Source organism: Pinus tabuliformis, chromosome 9 (assembly GCF_031772625.1).
Source record: "Pinus tabuliformis cultivar Carrire ecotype Pingquan chromosome 9, CPIR1, whole genome shotgun sequence".
In the NCBI taxonomy this organism is placed as follows: Eukaryota; Viridiplantae; Streptophyta; class Pinopsida; order Pinales; family Pinaceae; genus Pinus; species Pinus tabuliformis.
In genome coordinates this window covers 1,273,262,665-1,273,277,661 of record NC_142307.1, presented here as the reverse complement: position 1 = coordinate 1,273,277,661, position 14,997 = coordinate 1,273,262,665, and the positions used below count along the sequence as shown (strand labels likewise).

At 36.6% G+C, this 14,997-nt stretch overlaps 1 pseudogene; it reads right to left on the bottom strand.

Moving 5' to 3' along the window:
- Window positions 1–11,874: 11,874 nt before the first annotated feature.
- LOC149153196 (putative pentatricopeptide repeat-containing protein At3g23330 pseudogene) lies at window positions 11,875–14,796 on the bottom strand (annotated as a pseudogene).
- Window positions 14,797–14,997: the final 201 nt, after the last annotated feature.

Genomic DNA, 14,997 nt, shown 5'->3' with positions numbered 1-14,997 from the left:
AGGATTAGCAGCGCTAAGCGCGCTTATCCCTTTAGCACTAGCCCTTGGTTTTAAAACGTGGTCGTATGGAGAGGGGGTTGGCCCACAGGGTTGGCTCCCTCCTCTCCCGCTGTTAGCTCTGCTATCGGCATTAAATGACATATCGTGGGCACCTTTTAACAAGTCTGTGCTTTGGTCCATTGGTAAGCATTGGAGTTTGGGAGGGTGAGGTCATGGGTTCGACCTACCCTCCGCCCATCCCTTAATACATTTTGCCCACCATAAATAAAACATTTTGATGTCAATACTTCGTTGACTTTGATATACCATATTAAAATGCGCCATTTGATATGTATATGCGGATTTTGGAATTATATATAAGGTTTAAATATATAATATTTATATATAATATAATATATGAATTTAAAATCATATAAAATAATATATATATATATATATATATTTCTAAAAAAATACAATTTCCACATAATATTCATCATGAACCAATAATTCCACCTTGGAGGACATTGGGAAATTTCACCTTCACACAACCAAACTAGCGAATCCTGAAGTGACACTTGTCACAACCTCATTGGGAAAAAACTGAAGAAGATTCCCATCATGCTAACTGTATTGCCATGTCATCATTCTCTCATGCTTTGTAATTTTTTTAGTTGTTTAGGAAAATTAACAGTAGGCCTTTTCTTACTCATCCAGATTCGGTTTTCAATGAAACAAATTGTGTTGCGATCGTCTTGACGAGACGAACGCAGTCGTTCAGGTTTAGAATGATTATGGACACTTTCATCTTTTAGCAAATTTTGGCCCCTAATCAAGATTTCGATCACTCCTTCCCACTTACGGGCTTTTGGACCCACAAAATCTGGTTATCTAATGAGATTTAAACAATCTTCTCCTTCCAAAATTCTATCAAATAATTCTACTTGAAGAAATCTCCATGACAACCACTTGAGTACATGGACATGCCTTGCATTGCAAATGGCTATGTCCCTCAACCATTGTTCTCCCTTTTGTTGCTGACCCTATCCAACACTTATTAGCTTCTTGTTGACTGATTACACACCATATTGTACCAAAGTGATCCCTCGATGCTTGGAAAACTAATTGACAGCCTTCCCACTGAGAATCATGTTCCTCCTTTGCAACACATGCATTTGATGCAAGCTTCTTCTTGGAAACCACTTTTCCAAGTTAAGCCCATCTTAGTGAACTACAGTAATGAGTTCCAATATCAGTAACAACAAGAAAAGAAATGACCATTCTTTTACCTCCACGGTTCCAAATTCCACTTCTGGAATAATGCATTTGTCATCTCTTTTGCTTCTTGGCGTCAACACAAAACAACGATCTTCTATGGCTGCAAACTTTTTGGCATCTCGTCCACTTTTTGCTTCTTGCCTCTATTATCCTCCAGTTCAACATGTTGCTCATGTCATTAATTTGAGAATGAACAATAAGCATGAGCATCTTGCTCAAGAATGGACCTTCCACAATCCTATAACATCTTGTCACAAAAAACACCCATTAAATGGAAAAACACATTATGCAATAAATTGTAAATCAGTGATCTCTTCTTTTGTTCCTTCAAAGCAACAATTGTCACATCATGTAACATCGCCATGTACTCTTGCATATTGGTGTACAAATCACCGATTAAACACAAATCGACAAAACATCATTGACCAAACATAAGTCGATAAACATACTCTAACAATTGACTTGACTTAAGAGCCAAACATAAGCATATACAAAAACTTGACGATTCTTTGCATAAACAACAAGAATTTCACATCTCATGCAATAACATGTTAACAACTCCCTTTCATCTTCGAAGATAAAATCAACTCTTCCAAGTAGATATAACATACATGTAACAACAATCAACACAAGTCGACACTCATGCATGTATCTAGTTTCAGTGTTCACACACACAAACTCTCATGTATGTGTACAATTCTTCAAATCTCCTTCAAGTACAAACACAAGTACAATATGACCAAAAACATGTATGGGTATATAAGAGCTGAAATGACAAATTTGCTGCAAATGGAGTAACAACCCAACTTTTGCACACCTTCTTGGTGAAATTATGAAAGATCAAGAATGCTTTCAAAATAAATTCATTCACATACAAACTTGTAACCACAAATTGCCTTCTTGGCTGCATTTAAGTGAGTCAAACAAAACTCCACTTTCAACATTTTGCATCATACAAGTTGCAGCATACTTTCAACAAAAAAGTAATGCATTCATAAGGCAAAGAAATGCATTTTTAAGGCAAAGAATTGCATCTCAACAAAATAAATGCAAGCCTTATTTGGATAAGAAATCAAACCACTTCGGATAGGAAATCAAACCACTTCTTACCAAACCATTTCAATGGTGATTCTTTCAGCTGCACATCATCTTGTGAATCATCTTAACCTACATCAATTATGGAATCTTCTTTTCCATCATTTCCAAAGTCTCTCTCCACCTTCTTCACATGTCGTGGATGAGTTGTTGGACTCAAATTCCAACATTTGTCTATGAGATGACCTTGCTTATGGCAATGAGTGAAAAACAATTACATCTTCTTTGCACATGGTTTCATTATCCAATGGACCTCTGGTTTTCTGTCGCTTTTGCTTTGAAAGTTCTATGTATGTGGCCATTTTCTTCCAACATCTTGAAACATTATGGTTATTCAAACCACAAAAGGAACATGAACTTTTTCTCCAATTCTTACATGAAGATTTACCATGTTCAACATAATCAAAAGAAACTTGATTAAAGGAAGATTTATACCTTGAACATTCACCTTTGTCGCCTTCTTGAGGAGGTGAATTTGAAGAGGTAGTAGTTCTCTTTGGAATACCAACAATGGCGTTAATAACCTTAGATCTTTCATCATTATCTTGTTTTCCCTTCACTAGTTGTATGCTTATGAGCATCTTCTTGCAAAGTGGGTATACAACTTTTGCATTCCTCATGAACACAATCTTCACAAGCTTGAGGGTATGAACATGTAATGAAATTCCCTCTTGGAACACTTCCATGTGCCTCAATTCTCCATCATGTTGTTCATAACCAAGACCCAAATACCTAGGCCTTTCCTCAACAACAATTGGCTCAACTATGCCTTGTGCATGTGTGCCTAACTCTTTACCTTCATAGCCCATCTTCATCAATAATTTGGATCCTATTCCTCTAGTGTGTCTCTAAAAAGCACCAAAACATTCATTTTAAGAGGAAATTGAAGATAAAATTGTATTTCATACCTTATGTTCATGCACATGATTTTAAATTCGTATATTATATTATAAAACTGAAAAAGATTCCCATCATGCTAACTGTACTACCATACATCATCATTCTGTCATGTTCTGCATTTTTTTTAGCTGTTTAGGAAACAAACAACAGGCATTTTCTCCCTCATTTGGACTCGGTTTTTAGTGATAAGATTGCATTGCGATCATCTTGATGAGATGGACGCAATCATTCAGGTTTCGAACGATTCCGGACACTTTCATTTTTGAGCAAATTTCGGCCCCTAATCTATATTTTGATCAATGCCCTAGTTGAGTTTGGCTTTAAGTCCCACATTCATGCTTGAAATATGGCACAGGGGTGATTAGCTGAAAAAAATATTTGGTTCATCCAATCTATGGTTGGGTGGTTCGTGGAAGTCCCAAACCTGGTTGGTCGTTGCATTCATTAATATGAAGTTATTTCATGAGTATTATACCGGTTCATATGTGGATTATATGGTTGTTGTTTCCTTGGAATTTCTATTGTTATTATTTTGGTTATGAATATGTATTATGACAGTGGTGATGTATGCCTCTCATCATGTTTTTACTTGTAAATGAATGAACAATGTACCTATGACGTAATAGATGATAATGCAACTAATAGGATAAGGAAACAATGCCTCATAGCGAATCTCAAATAAGTATGAGACCCCTATGCTCAGTTCTGTTGTTAAAACCTGTAGATTTCATATTTGTGATATTTTTAACGAAATGTTTGTCATGGTTAGTAGGGGTTTAGTCTAGTCCTTGTTGATGTTTTTGCAAATGTATCTTTGTTCCGTTGTGAAATTTCATTTCTGAACCTGTCATTGAGTTTTGGGCAGTGACCTGGAATCTGAGCTTGAAAAAGGGCACAAATCCCAGAGTCATAGGCACAAGATTGAGGAGAAAAGTCCCTAGACGCACCCATGCCTTGTTGTGGGAGCGATTGGAGCCTCTCAAACACACCCTTGTCCATATCAAGGGAGCGTCCAGGGGTTTAATGGTCTAAAAACTCAGTGGGACCCAGGGACTGGTCATGGGGATGATTGGGAAGGCTTTTGGGAGTCCTGTAGCAGGTATAGAAGGTCTATGTTGTGGGTTTCCGTCGATTCCACTTCCTTAAGGTCACCTAGGAGGTTGAATCCCATTATAGTGGCCTCTCGTCGCATATTTACCCCGGTTGGTCGGTTACTTGGGTAGATGTGGGATGAGGGTGTTACAGTAGGGTTTGATCGATAGTTAAGGCATTTGTCATTTAATTAATGGGGATTTAATCCATTGTTGTATCTATGTGGTTGAAACCTTACACCTCTCTATCTCCCTACTCAATATTAATCTTCTACCTTTTTATTTAGTTTCACACAACAATTTCTTATATTTTCTTTATCTCCCCACTCAATATTAATCTTATACTTTTTATTTAGTTTCACACAATAATTTCCTATATTTTATAAATTTTGTTTGTTGTTAAGAAACTTTGTTTGAATATATAATTTTAGAAACGTATGAGACAATATATCCAATAATGAAAATGCAACTTTGTATATGAATAAACTGAGCTTTAAAATTATGATGTAACATAACCCACACACATTAATATATATAAGTCATCACTCTATGAAAGTTCACTCTATGAAAGTTGAATTTCACAAAAGTAGGAGAACCATAAGTAAGGGAGGATTATGGGCATGCTTGTCAAGGGGAGTATTAATACTCGAAATAGTAACCGGGAACACCAATAAGAATCTTTTAAAAGTCAAGATAGAAGATGCGCACTAGGAGAGTATGAGGGCCTTAAAAAATCACAAGAAACATCAAGGGGCATTTAGTTAAAAGTCATGATAAAATATGTCCACGGCGAGGAACACCACCGAAATGAAATCATGCCTAGCGCTCACATTATAAAGGAAAAGTAAAAGTTCAATGTTTTTCATTCACTCCTTGTCATAATGTGCATAAGGCACATTACAAAATAATCATTTTATATAAGTCTTACGATATAATAATCCATATTATTTTGTCCTTCAACTTCTGTGATGTGAATATTCTTCACAAGTGCGTTTAAGCATTAATTATGTCAATTGTACGATCCGACCACCCTCCCTTCCCCAGCTTTAGAGGTAAAGTGTTAATATTGCATAGTGGAAACTAGTTGTCGTCATTTACCTCAGATATTTCGATTGTAAATGTTGGTAGGTTGACTTAACTACATGCTCATTGAATGGTTAAAAACTAAAATCAATATAGGATAAACATTATAATATATTATTTTATTTTTAATAAATTTTAATTTTTTTAATAATTAAAATATTTATATATATATAAAATATCCTAACACATGAAAATTTATGATAGTGAAATTTATATATAAAAATACAAAATAATTTGACATTTAAAGATATGTTTAAAATTTAAAATGATAGATATGGAAAAGAAATAAATGCAATCAAATTTTCAATTGATAGAAAAATTAAATTTGAAATTATAAATTTGAATGGAGGAGAAGAATATATGAAACCAATTCATCCCACTAACATAATATCATGAGAAATGAGATCAACAACGTTTAACAATAACCATGGCTACACCATCATCCTACTCACAGCTCTTAAGCTCCATGGTATATATATATATATATATATAGTAGTGTCATATGGAATATCCATAAGATTCATGGGTCACATCAATACCAACATTTATGAAATCATCAAACTCTCATGGTTATCTCTCTTCATCACCCATATATAATCCCAAATTTAATATGTTATAAAAAAAATATTCACCCAATCATTCATTGACTTATTCTACAGCGAATTCCAATCTGAATCATAATTTTGGGCAAAATGGTTTTGGTCATGATGACATTGCCTTGAAAATGCAATGTTGAATTCAACAATTTAAATAATAAAAGAGCCCATCTTGGAGCAAACGTGTAGGAATTTAGGTATGCTAACCCCATGAATGTAATCCTTGATAATAGCTAGTTACAAATTGAATATTTTATGTATTTTTTGGACGTAGTAAATCATTTATGTAATTTTTATTGGACCTAGTCACTCATTGACTTGTTCTATAGTCAACTCAAATCTGAAATCCGAATCATAATTATGGGAAAAATGATTATAGTAAATGATAACGTTACTATGAAGAATGCAAGGCGGAATTCAACAATTTGACACTGATGTGGATAAATACTAAAAAACACATCTTGTTGTGGACATCAAGGAGTAGGAGTGTAGTTGCACTGACCCTGTGAGTGTCATCCTCGAATATAACTCTGCAAACCTAAATCTTTGGGTTCAAGATTGTAAAGCAAAAACCTTATTCATCCAAAACGTCACTACAATGTGTCACCCATATGATTTAAAATACCTTGCAGAAAGGGGGAGTATTATGGAGTGCCACATTAAAACACTCAACTGAAAGGGAGGGATTATCGTACAGTTTTGCATCAACCGCGTTCAAACTAGCTTGATTAATCATGACTTGCCTCTCTACTTTTGAGACAATTTATGAAACCAATCATATTTATCAAACTTCATTAGGTTTTTCTTTGAGATTTCATTACATTGAGATGATATTTACAATGCCCCCAACCACTTGCTAGGACATATCAATACCCATGTCACCTTAGCCCCCTTTTTCCTTGTAATTTTCTCGTTAAGTTGTTTTTTGTAACAATGGTTGAATATGGTTAATGCACTCATTTACAGGAATATAATTGCATGATAACACCATTTAAATTACTATACACACACAACACATGAAGATCATATGTATAATTATAACATAAGCATATAAATATTAAGAATAAATACTTATTTTTTAAGAAAGCACCAACCAGTTCCAAAACTCAAGCATTCAACCTAGCCATAGATCATCTTGCTTATATTCTCTTAGTAGTAGGTCATCCCCGAGACAAGGCCTTGACTCCAGATGGACAATAGATTACCTAACCTAGGTACATAACCAGGTCAAGAAACCAAACCCAACAACCTCGTACTAATAGTCTCATATCCCCCACAACCCCACAACTGGGTAGTGCACCCCATTTTCTGCACCTGCAATCCATCGAGCTATGCCACTACCTGACGTAGGAAAAATCCATCATCCTACAACTCTTCAATCCAAACGTAAATAAGTCTTTAAAAATCCAAGTCTACTACTTGCTCTTTGGCTTTACTCACATTGAAATCCATAATCCATCACTAGATTCGTCTAAGTCATGGAGACTTCTACAAAATTGGAACCTATGTAGGTTCTACCCAAATTCTATCTTGATTTAATTGAATTCTAACTTGCAATTCTATGAAGCCCTGATTTTAAAAAAAATAACACTTTGTTATTTACCGTACAATCATTCACACTAATTTGATCGCCTTCTATCAGGATTCGTGTACAATAATAAGTAATCATTCACATTAAGTAAACATCCACCAGATATCCATGTATTTCATGCATAAACACACAGAATCAAAACACAACAATTAATGAATTCCTCCTCATTAATAAACACCAAAATTGTACATACATAGTAAAAGTCTTGATCTATTCTCCTATGGCCTAATTCTACATGCATTTGGCCATTAGCTTTTCCCTTAAGCTTACAATGATTAAATGCAAATTTAAAAGAAAAGTATATTTTCCTAGATCCCTAAATCACTCAACAAATATGATATTTCTAAATCCTAAAATAACTTAATATATCCCTAGAATCTCCCATTCTTTACAAGGAAGATTTGCTTTTAACATATCAATAAAATATTTCTTATCCATAGCTTTTCTAAACTTATGACTCATACTTCCTATAATAATAACAGATACTAAGAATATTTACAAATAAGGAATTAAAATTCCCTTTAAACGTTGAAACCTAATTTGGAGCTTTGTCTCCAAAAAGCTTAATGGCTTGGAAACTCTAATGCTCCTGCATGAGAGTCCCAAGGTAGAAAAAATTCATGACCTCCTAGTCATGTGTCATTGATTCCAAGGTCCCATACTTCGCATTGTAGTTGATCATCCATCTCAACATGTTGTTGCTCAAAGACTTCTGCCTTTTTCACCTTCACCTCTCCCGATTTCCAAACCTTATATTGTTGTTGTCCACTTGCTTTACTAATGCAAAGTCTTGCAATCAGCTTTTCCTTGTTATTGGTTGTCCTTTTCCTCTTGATGTACCTTCTTCGGTTCATCTTGTTCATCAACATCCACGACACGTCTATTTCCTCATCCAACTTTGTCTTTGGTTGTTGCAACTTGCTTGCATCTCTCACTTGTTGTTGCATTACCATTTGCATAAGAATCACAGAATTCGTATGCACCTCTGATTCAAAAAATTTATGCTGACCATACCTTATAGTATCATTCACCTTAGTATCTTTCAAGACAACTTCCTCCTCGAGTTCTAGTTCTCCATGTTGGATATGCACCTTTGGATCTAATAGTTTCTCTTCCAAATAAGCTAATTCTTCATCTAAATTAGCAAACCAAACTTGACTTGGTTTTATAAACTCTTTGCAACATTCATTACCAGTGTCCTTTGCCAACCACTATTCCAAGAGAATTACTTCTTCTTCGAAGTCCACATCTACTTCCTTTAGTAGAATACTTTCATGTTCAATCCCATTTCTTGGAATCTCCTTGAGTATGCCTTCATGAGGAAATTCTCCATCTTCAATACCTACATTCACAACAAATTCATTAGTTTTAAATTACAAGATCCTTGGATCTCATCATTTCCTTCATCCTCTCCTTCACCAAGAATTGGTCCATGTTCCAGTTGACAAATGCAAACCTCCATCTCTGCTACCCTGTGCTCTTCTTACCTCTGTTGAATGCTCAACCTACGCTTCAGCTTCACTTGCAACGTGTGCCATTTCACTTTCTTTCGTAGCACCCATCCACATCTCTAATCTTCAACTTCTTTTTGTAGTAGCTCCATAAGCACATTCAATTGTGCCTTCATCTCAGTCATCTCTTTCTCGAATTCTTCATCCATCATCTTCCTCATGCCAACTGCTTTGACATTTTCTTTCATCCACTTGTGACTTCTCACTGAACCCTTGAAATGACTATCAGTAGTCATTCCCACTTCCTTCTTCTGTGAACTCTCATTGTCCACTTGTGAGTTGCAATCTAGCTGACACCTCACCAAGCTATCTCTTCTAAACTTGGCCAATGGTTCACTTCACTTGAACATTCATTTTGAGCACTCCTTTCTCTCTGGGACGTTGCATATACCTTACTCACTTATTGAGTACTTCTACTTGTCCTTTTCCTCTTCAGCAATGTTAATTTGCTGCTAGGGTTTTGTCACAAGTTTCTTCACCTAAGAGCTTTGTATGCTCCTTCTCCCTTTGTCATAACTTTACTGTTGTAATTGCTGCTACCTGCACATTAATTGATTGTCAAAAAAAACACAAGGCCAATAACCTGTCAGATCTCAATAGATCTACTCGTCCATCATTTACATAAGCATTTATGTGTTATGTTCTTGCAAAAAACCTTCTCACTCAAATATATGTTTCCCAAAGAGCATATCCTGTTCTGATACCACTTGATGCAAGAAAAATCCATCATCTTGCAACCCTCCAATCCACATAGAGATAATTCTTTAAAAAAACAAGTCTATTACTTGTTCTCTGGATTTACTCACATTGAAATCCATAACTTATCACCAGATTTTTCTAAGTCTTGGAGACTTCTACAAAATTTGGAACCTATGTAGGTTCTACCCAAATTCTATCTTGATTCTAATTGGAATTTTACGAAGCTCTACTCTAAACAAGTTAGCACTTCGTTATTTCTCTTACAATCATTCACACTAATTTGACTCCCTTCTATCGGGATTCTTGTACAATAATAAGTAATCATTCACACTAAATAAACATCCACCAGATATCCATGTATTCATGCATAAACACACAGAATCAAAACACGACAATTAATGAATTCCTCTTCTCATTAATAAGCACCAAAATTGCACATACATAATAAAAATCATGATCTATTCTCCTATGCCTTGATTCTACATGCATTTAGCCATTAGCTTTGCCCTTAGGCTTACAATGATTAAATACAAATTCATAAGAAAATATATTTTCCTAGACTCGTAAATCACTCCATAAAATCATCCATAAATCACTCCACGACTCTGATTTTTCTAAATCCTAAAATCGTTCAATCTATCCCTAGAATCTCTCATGCTTTACAAGGAAGATTTACTTTTAGCATATCAACAAAATCTTTCATATCCATAGTTTTTCTAAATCTATGACTCATACTTCCTATAATAATAAAAAATACTAAGAATATTTACAAATAAAGAATTAGAATTCCTTTCAAATGTTGAAACCTCGTTTGGAGCTTTGTCTACAAAAAGCTTGATGGCTTGGAAGCTCTAATGCTCCTGCATCACTACCCTTCAAGGGTGTACAACTCAATCATCCAGGGGATGTGCCATAGTCTTGTGGTTTCTAGGAGTTCCAACTACCCCATGGCTCTCCAGGTACCTTTGACCTCATACCAAGGAACTTATCTCATTTTTCCTGAATCCTCCTCAGATTTTACTCATGGTCCATCATGTCAAAGGGTTGTCCCTAATTTCCCTTCAAGAAGTCCAGCGACCTCTTCACAGTTAAATGATGTAAAATGTGTACAATGACATTGATAACTTTCACTTTTTATGTGCATGTCACTCTTTTGACACATGGCACTCCCTAAAATCACTTTATGGACTTAAAATAAAACATGTGCACTTTTTGACTTAAGCATATTTTAATAATATTTTAGCCATCTAAATTTAAGCCCTTCATCACTTAGCCCATTTTCACACTTATGAAGTCTTAGCCACCTATACTCTTTTGTTTGTCTTGGTCTACAGTGGTGTATTTTATTCTCATGCATGTGATTCCCTATTTACAAAATTAGGTTCTTTGGCCCAAAATATATAAACACGGACACACTGACCTAAAAACACATATGCACATAGGCACACTGACCCCAATATTGTCCCCAACTCACCAACCTAATTATCATATGTACATATTTATTCACAATTCAGGGATCGAGTCAGGGGTATTACAATATCTATGCATATGTATATGCTTGTATCTGTGTGCCTAGGTGTGTCCTAATGTCACTGTGGAGAGAAAGAGGAGAGAGAATGAATCATAATTGATGCATATCAAGAAAGAGGAGAGAGAATGAATCATAATTGATGCATATCATAACCTCTTGAGGCTCAAGCCTTTGAAGCAGGCACATTATACTGATGCCATAAAAGTATAACCACAATGCCTAATGTCCAACAATATTGTCATAATGGAGTTCTCAATTTCATTTGAAAATCACCGCGAAATCTTCTAATTATGGGAGGTTGTTGAGACGCTCCTATAATCATTTGAGCATCAGTGGTTAGATTTTACAATATAACGTCATATGCTGCTTCGTGGAGTCTACCCCAAAGGACAATAGAGATAAAGGCTTTAGAGATTGCTAGGACTGTAAAATTGTTACAAGTTTCAGCTTTTAAAAATGTAGTGTTTAGCAAGGAAAATATTGTTACAAGTTTCAGCTTTTAAAAATGTAGTGTTTAGCAAGGAAAATATTGTTACAAGTTTCAGCTTTTAAAAATGTAGTGTTTAGCAAGGAAAATAAACAGATTCTGTACCTGCGAACAAAATATATCTGGACATTTTTTTATAAAAAACACTAGGCTATTTGTCTCCATTCAAATCACCAATAATCCCCACAAGAACACCGTCCATCCTTGAAATGATGGAAACGGTTTGTATCTCTCACAATGATTTCTTGTCCAGATATCTTTGAGATAAATTTGGTGGCAGTGTGACAGTCACCACATACTCGTAGGTTTTTTGTGACCCGGATAGGTGTCCCAGGGCTTATGTTGATAAGTCCAAAAGCAATGGCCAGCTTCTCGCTGTGGCAAAAGAGGATGTTTTCTTTTTCCTCCACATCGACATCGTGAAGCACAAAGTTTGTGTCAGGCACATACCCTGCCTTTTCCATCTGTCTTCTCAGATTCTCCAACATTGCATAGATTCTTGCTGACTGTGGGTGTGATTTGTCTCCAACAGAAAAAGTATGAACCATGTTCTTGAACTCAATCCAACTACAACCTGGAAGTTTCTTCATCCCTCTGTCTTTCATCATTGTTCTCACCTTTGCTACATCATCCCATCTGCCTGCTGCAGCATAGATATTTGATAATAGCACATAGTTTCCAGTATTTTGAGGCTCTAGTTCAAGAAGGTGTTCTGCTACTTGTTCTCCAAGCTGTATGTTCAAATGAACTCTGCAAGCACTGAGCAACGCTCCCCAGACACCAGCATTAGGTTCCATTGGCATCTTTTTAATGAAGTTTTGTGCCTCTTCCAAGCACCCAGCACGACCAAGCAGGTCAACCATACATGCATAATGTTCAACTTTAGGTGTGATATGATAAGTTTGACTCATGCTATTAAAGTATTGCCATCCTTCTTTCACCAAACCTGCATGGCTGCAAGCAGATAAAACAGAAACAAAGGTGACATGGTCTGGCTTCATGCCTGATTGTTGCATCTGGTCAAAAACAGCGAGGGCATTTTCACCAAGCCCATGAATTCCATACCCTGCAATCATCGAGGTCCATGAGACCAAATCTTTTTTAGATATAGTATTGAAAGTTTGTTTTGCAAGTTCTATGGTCCCACACTTGGCATACATGTCTATGAGAGCACTTCCCACAAATGCATCCGTGTCGAGTCCACTTCTGATTAAGTAATTATGGATCTCCTTGCCCTGACGCAGAGCTGCTAAGTTGGCACATGCAGGGAGAACACTAGTGATGGTAGCCGAGTCAGGTTTTACTCGTGTTAATAGCATATCACGAAAAAGCTTTAAGGTCTCATTAGATTGCCCATTTTGAATAAGTCCTGTGATCATAGAATTCCATGAAACCACATTTCTACAAGACAAGTTATCGAAAACTCTGCGCGCAGACTCAATGCTCCCACATTTTGCATACATGTCTATGAGAGCACTCCCCACAAAGACATCAGATTCAAGATGGTTTTGTATTATGTATTTATGAATTTCCTTGCCCCGTTTTAGAGCGTCTAGTTGAGCACATGCTGGGAGAACACTGGCAATGGTAAATGAGTCTGGTTTTACAACCACCAGCTGGATTTGGCGAAAGAGTTTTAAGGCTTCATCAGCAAACCCATTACTGGCATATGTCCTTATAATTGTATTCCATGAGACCAAATCTTTGTGAGGCATTCCATCAAACACGCAACGTGCAGCCTCTATAGCATCACATTCTGCATACATGGATATCAGTGCATTTCCCACCAAAACATCTAAATCAAATCCACTTATGCTTATCTGATTATGGATCTCCTTGCCCAGCTGGAGATTCGCTAATTTAGCGCATAGGGCCAAAACGCTTGCAAAAGTAACTGGATTGGGTTCCACACCATCCTGTTGCATTTCACAGAAGAGCTGCAGCGCCTCCTCGCCTTGGCCATTCTCGGTGTAGCCAGTGATCATTGCAGTCCATGAAACAACATCTCTTTTAGGCATTCTGCCAAACACTTGGCGCGCAATCTCCATACTTCCACACTTGCCATACATAGCTACAAGAGCATTTCCAACATGAACATCAGAGTCAAACCCGTTTCGGATTACGCGGGCATGGATGGCCTTACCTTGCCACAGAGCCGATATGCTGCCACATGCCTTGAGTACACAGGGAAAGGTGAACCTGTCTGGTTGTATCCCATCCTCCTGCATTTGATGAAATATTGAAAGGGCTGCCCCATAGAATCCATTCCTGGCATATCCCCTAATCAAAGCATTTATTAAAAACACATTTTTTGGTGAAATTTTTTCAAATACTTGGCGTGCATCCGCCATATTACCACACAAAGCATACATATTTACAAGTTTTGTACCAAAAAATGCGTTTTGGGCTACTCGGCTTGCCTCCATCAGGGCGTGTACTTTCCTGCCTTCTGACAGAGCTTTTTTATTGGCACATACCTCTATAAGGGTAGAATATACATGAGTTCCCACAGAAATGCCTACTTCGTTCATATAAGCCACAACGTCCAATGCCTCATTCAATTTACCTCGTTTACACAGTGCGGTTATGTCTGCGGACAAGTTCCGTTGGGTTTGTTCTGTTGAATCGTGTGTGGGCAGTGTTTTCATGGCAGCAGTGGTACCGCTGATTGTACTGGCATGCTTGTTATGCATCTCTGTAGGATGAAAGGTAAAACTTCGCAATTGCATATGATAATTCTTGTGATCTGTGAAAAAAAGACCAGAAGAGTAATAATTGTGGTGAAATGAGTTTGAAGGAAATACGGCAGTTGCCATTGTAGGACATGAAAAGATCAGCATCGGGAGAAAAGAAGTACGTGAAATCTAAATGGCTCCACAGTTCGTGGATGTAGCTGGTATGTTCCGTGTTCCCTCTGCTACATTTACTTCAATTTGAAAGGCTGTAAGAGATACATTGATTTTTTTAAATGTGTTCAATCGTGCGGCTCATCTTGCGTGTTGTGTGCATGATGTCATTGTGTGGCTAAGGCTTAGTCTAGGGGTTATGAAGTGGGAACAAATGCACCAATTTCATGATTAACTAGCATTTGCACCAAATGTTGCAAAGAAAACGCCGTAAGGTATAAATTCGAAAAGAATAGTGAGATATAGAAGA